This window comes from Scleropages formosus, chromosome 7 (genome assembly GCF_900964775.1).
Source record: "Scleropages formosus chromosome 7, fSclFor1.1, whole genome shotgun sequence".
Taxonomy (NCBI): domain Eukaryota; kingdom Metazoa; phylum Chordata; class Actinopteri; order Osteoglossiformes; family Osteoglossidae; genus Scleropages; species Scleropages formosus.
The window spans coordinates 15,954,524-15,960,899 of NC_041812.1; positions in this window are offsets into that span (position 1 = coordinate 15,954,524).

The window sequence follows — 6,376 nt, forward strand, 5'->3', positions numbered from 1 at the left end:
AAAAAAAAAAAAAAAAAAATATTTTGATAAATGTGCTTTGTAATATCGCTTATTGACTCATTATCAATAACAGCATGTCCTAGTACAGGCACTCTGGAGGCATTAAACACAAGTAAGGCCACACTCTGGACAGGAGCTCAGTCACACATGTTTTCATTCACATATGCACACAAAAAGGACAACTTAGAGTCACCAGATCACCTGAAACTTGTTTTTGGATTGTGCAAGAAAACTAAAGCATGCAAACGAAATCAGCGTCAACAAAGAGAGAACATTCAAACTCCACACAGCGACAATGTGAGTGTTAAATCCAAATGTCAAGCACAAGTAATGTTAAAACAAATGGTAAGCAAATTGTCCCACCTCATTCATCTATTTTCTGCTACACTCACACATAAACAGTCATGGATATGCACACCATAATCATATAAACAGCTTTACTTACATGAGTACCCTTAGAATACCAAAAATAGAGCTTTAATTTCACAATCAAATGAAATCCAGCATCAGAACTTTGTCTGTAACCCTACACAGCATCAATAACAGCATAGTGTCCACTTACATTTATTTATTTAGCAGCCATTTTTCTCTAAAGTGACTTCAGATGACCTCTATGTAGTGTTATCAGCCCACACACCTTATTCACCAAGGTGACTTACACTGCTAGATACACTACTTACATTTGGTCACTCATCCATACATATACACTCTCTCTGGCACTCACACACTATGCGGGAACCTGAACAGCATGTCTTCGGACTGTGGGAGGAAATCCACGCAGACACGGGAAGAACATGCAAACTTCACACAGACTGAGCGGGGATTGAATCCACATCCTCTTATATCTCCCAGGTGCTGTGAGACCACAGCTCTACTTGCTGTGCCACCATGCCACCCCGTGTGCCACTGTGCCCCACTGTGCCACTTGCTTTGCAGAGTGACATGCACATAGATTTTTTTTATATCCTAAATGCCTGTGAGCCAAATTATTAAAACGTTTCTGTTCAGCATACTGTGTACTGCCTCATACCCTGTCCTTGTGAGGTAAACTCCAGCCCACCACAACCCAACAATTGAAGGGTAGAACTTTAAAATGATGAGGAGGACATATTTTCTAATATAAATATGATACAATATGTTGGTGTTGCCATTTTCAAGCCTTTAGTTTAGTTTTTTTTTTTTTTTTTTAATTTTAGAGGACATTTTTAATGAAGGAGCTATTTTCATATGAAAAGAGAATCAAATCTGATCTCCTCATAATGGGAATTCACTTAACAAGGTGGTTTCATAACACAAATTAACCCTGTTAGGCAAGGGAAGAGGTTATCTGAAGAGAAAATCTGAAAGGTATAGAAGGCCTAACAATTCTTATTTTGAGGTAGACTTCATAAGAACATAAAAAAAAAAAAAAAAACTTTTCTGTCATATAGAGTATCTTCCAGGAATAACAGTGCATTACAAACTTTTTTCCATTTCCTCTCCGATATCATTCCGTGCTGAAGTCTTTTCATAAAAAACCAATATGAAGATGAGGTGTAATGTCGCAGGATGTTGCAGACGGGTGAATATGAATATGCACTTTCGAAGGGTCACAGGAACACAATAGGCGACACCTCCATGCACTGCAGCACCAACACTGATGAGGAATGTCATTTTAATAAAGACAGGAGGCTGAATTCATTACTGTGGGACATTTAGATGAAATATGCTTTTTGTCCTTTGGCTTCTGAGACTACTGGTGTGGGACAGATTCATTTCCAGAGATGCAGCATATGGAATAGAAAGGGAAAAAAAAAAAAAAAACAATATCTTGACATGAACACACACGTTACAGAAAATGTCGCAGTCAGCTGGCGAGAGAAGTACAGTATATCCCAAATGGAAAAAAGTAAGGAAAAGACAGCCAAGAGTTACATTCAGCCATTATGGGGGAGCATATAAAACTGAACACCTCCTGTGCAGTGTATGCTGAAGGAGTCTAATGAAATATTAATGTGCCTGAACTCTTACACCCCTTTGTGACTCAACTCTTTAAGACCAGCAGTGCTTCCCTTCCAGTTATACACATACATTTCATATATGTAAGGAGACCATCCTTACATTTACACTCACTCATTTAACACACACTTTTCCCCAAAGCAACGTACAACATTAACCTACGATTATTGACCAATTCATACAGCTAGGTAACTTTCACCGGAGTGATTTACGGTAAGTGTCTTTCTGAAGGGTACTACAACAGGAGTTGGTGTTCACACCACAATCTCTGAGGCCAAAGACAAAATCTCCAACCATTGTGCTACCCACTGTCCTTTGGAAAGACTTTCGAAAAAGGCATTAGTTTAATAAATTAATAGTACTACTGAGTCTACTACTTTAAATTTATCTTAGTCAAAAGTTGTGAATAGTTGAGACAAAGAGGAAGTGTATATTATGTTGATTTTGTTATGGAAGAAGTTTGAGCATGTTAATAAACTTCTTGAAGGAATATCTGTTGCCATTCAGTACCTGTATTAAAAGAGAAGAGACCAACAACCCCCGTTCTAACCCTACTTGTCCACAAGTGATCATTATTTCCAGGGTAAAGCAAAAGTTTCTTGCAGTACATTTAGTCAGAATATAGCCAGACTGACACCTCTGATGGATAAAAACCTTTTGCTTTGAGACACCAAGTGTGTATCCCTGTCCTTAAACATCATATGAAAGGGGTATAGCCATTTGTACACATAAACACCTACTGATGATGTTAAATTCACAGGAAAAAATGCCATTGTGCAGAATAGTATCCCTGTTATATGAAAAACGGCTATATACTGCATTTTCACATATTGCTGTAATGATTTTTGTGGGGTCTCATTGTATTTACTCCAGTGAATGGAATAGATGCAGAGGTTCAATAAGTGCAATAAGTGATGGTCAGGAGTAAATCTCAGTCATCCTGCTTCACACCTGTTTTGAGGCAGTGCCACACCATTTTTTCAGTTCCCATGAATTGCTTGCCTCCATGTGTTCAGCAGTCCATCCACACAAACTCTCTCACACAACAATGGAGCACTGTCCAAATATCAGACAGGAACACGGCTAAGTGAATCCACGATGTAGGAAGGGAATAAAAGAGAAGTTAATAACTCAGGTAACCCTTCTCATCAGGGCCAGTGGGGCCCACAGAATGAAAATGGCATAACCCAGATGGGCAAAAAATATTCAGCATCCGCATCTGAACACAGGCCAGATCCAGAACGGTGTGTGACACCGTAACAATACACAGTTTCACCAGTATCCATTGCAAAATTCAAAGTGTAGTGATGTTCTTTCAGAAAACACCTGTCAACCATATAGCATCTCTTGCATAAAAAAATCCCTGGTCTCACTCTTGGTCTTACAAGGACAATATACGAGCAGAGTAGAAAGGCTAGTGTTTCAGGTCCTTAAAATCCAGTCACTTGCCCATGTGTTCCCTTCTCTCCACTGACATTGTGACAAACAGTGACATGGTCCTTATAAAAGACTAAACCACTGTTTGGTGACAGTCAGCAGAGACAAAGGCAGCTCCCCTGTGTTTGCATTCTGCCCACCAAGCCAGAATCCAGAGGTCACTCGGGATCAGCTTCATCTCTGTAGATGGCTTGTGTCTGGAATTATATTCCTAAGAAATCATTAGACGCCACACTGGGTTGCAACCATGGCTCTGTGCTCTTGCCTCCTATATGTATGAGATACATCATTCATATGTTCATAATATTTTTGTAATACATTTTATAACTGTTTTCAGCCTCAGTGCCAGAATACATCAGAATCGTTTGTAGCTCAGAAGGCAGTAAGTGACCCAGTGGGTCTGGGTATTTGTGCCTGCTTTTTAAAACGTATAAAAACCTGAAAGGAACATTCTAAAGTGCATAAGTTAAATACTTTTTAAATTTAAACCTGCATTCTTCTTCAATTTAGTCTATAGAAAAAGAAAATGCATTTGTTCAGTGTTATTCTGGAAATATGTAGGACCTCATCGACCTGACATCTTCTTGCAGAAATTGTGTAGTTCTCTCATTTAAGCAGAAGCATGGTTAAAAGCTAATTTCACATCTAGCAAAGACAGCAGAATGGGCTAACCCTTGTTGTGCTGCCTACAACACAAAATACATTACAAGCTATCGTCTTTTCCTGATTATTCAGGAGGACAGCACTCACCCGTTTCTTATTACCGCCATTTACCTATTGTCCGTGGTTTGCAGGTAAAGGTTTTTTTTTTTTTTTTTGGGCACAATACCATGACGAAGACTGCAACTTTCAGTCTTCCCACAAGCTGTGTGCCCATTCAGTGACAGGCGCTGAGAACAAGAAATACAGGAGACCGAAATACTGGTAGAGATGGCTCAAGTTTTTGGGGGTCATTGCTCAGATATGGTTACCAAGAGCCAGATACTTTTAACTGTGTTAAAAGCAATCAAGGACTTGTGTGTGAGATGAATGGCAGATGCAGTGACTGAAAATGAGAATTTTCTCAATTTTTTTTGTTCTGTTTTTTATCTTTTTTTTTCCAAGTTAACGTATGCGTTTGCCCAAAGTGAATTCAAAAGCAAGCGACTGCGCTTTTATCTCAGTTCATTTGGTATATACCCTTGGAGCACACAGAGCGTGCATCAAAATTTCTGTAAAGCCCAGGACAAAATGAATGTCAAAGCCCTACCGAATGAAGCTGCCAGCCATTTCTCAAAACCAATCACCCGAAAAGTTCCACTTGTCCCAGAAGTGTGGATGGACAGACACCTGTCAGTACAACACCTCACTAAATAGCAGTTCACAGGAATGCAATTTGCTCTACCCATTTTCTACCCTCCAGAGCATAATGCATGGCCAAAATGGCATATAGGTTGGTATGCTTCTCCTCTTCCCAAAGAAACCTGCCCTTGAAAGGCAGGGTGACTCATTCAGCCTCAGTGACATCTACTGAAGACATGGCCTCTATGGGCCACATATAAACCAAAGAACTGAGAGGAATTAGAGCCGTTATTGGGGGCAGCCAAAGTAGTGTTTTCGGCAGAGCAAGGACAGAATGAAGGGAGACGGAATCATGCTTACTGTATATCCCAGCATGCGCAGAAGGTTCAGCTAGAAGCTTAGGTTTCTCATGGTCCACGCTGGAGTCCTGCTGTTTCCAGTGTACTTTGTCTTCTTTCATTCTTTATCTTGTCATTTTGTCGCCTCTTGGCATTTATAGTGTATTTATTGTAGGCTGTCTGTTTCTTCAATTGTATTTGTGAAGTTTGCCTTCGTGAACTCTAAAAAAAAAAAAAAAAAAAAAAAATCCAAAGTTCTGAAAATATCCATCAAAACACTTAGACTCAATAATGCGGGGTGTCTTATCTCTACTCTTTTCAGTCATAATATCACTCAGAGACCTAAACTAAAATTACTGCTAAAGTAACAGAGCACTACTCCCAAAAATTGTTACACTAGCTCCTCACCATAACAATACAGCTGGGTATGGAAATCTGTTTACTTGGTTTGTTTTTAAATCCAACATCGCTTTTCCCACTAAGGCAGTCATTCAATTTACAGAGAACTGAGAGAAAAGGCAGTTAATGGCTTTATCACAGGGCATCAATGCAACGCTCTTACCAAAACCGCAATTACACATCGATCCTTCAGTCATTTAGGTATTCTCATCACAAGGAATGCAGAAGCACTGCTGACAGCAAACTAGCAAAAGAGGTCAAGGCAACTTGCCTTTTTGATTATTGCAGAGAAAGTGATGTTTTTGTTGCACAAACCTCTTGCAGGAAAATGTCATTGGCTGCCTTACTTAATACTCCGGTAAAGGTTGATGCAATGTTACATAACAGGAATGTAGTCGTAGTCATAATCATAATTCTCTTAAAATATGGAAGTAGATCAGGGCCCGTTTAAAGGTCCCAGATATGTATATTGACAGCCCAGTATCATCAATTCCCTGCTGCCTTGACAGGCAAGGTTCTCTTCCAGTGGAAAAAAAAAAAGGGGATAACAATAAGAGACCTCGATACCAATAGGATAATTTTAACAGCTTAAAGATAAATATGCATTGCCACCTTCCCATTTTTACAGAAAGTTACAAATCAGGCACTTCAAAAGAAAATATATTGCAAAGTTGAATAGTTCACGGACACACCTAACACTTGTCAAGATCAATATGCATGAAACTCTTGATGGTGCGGCTCTCTCATTTTTCCATAATGGATAGTTCGAGAAGGTACATACAAATAGAGAGAACTTTTAAAAAGCGTGGGAGACAGACTTGCTGGAAGGTCTGGAGAATATACATAAGTATTCTGTCACTGCAAGTTCCGGTGTTATTCAGTTCAGTGTTTTGCAGGGGCTCAGTTTTTCAAATTTCAAGTTA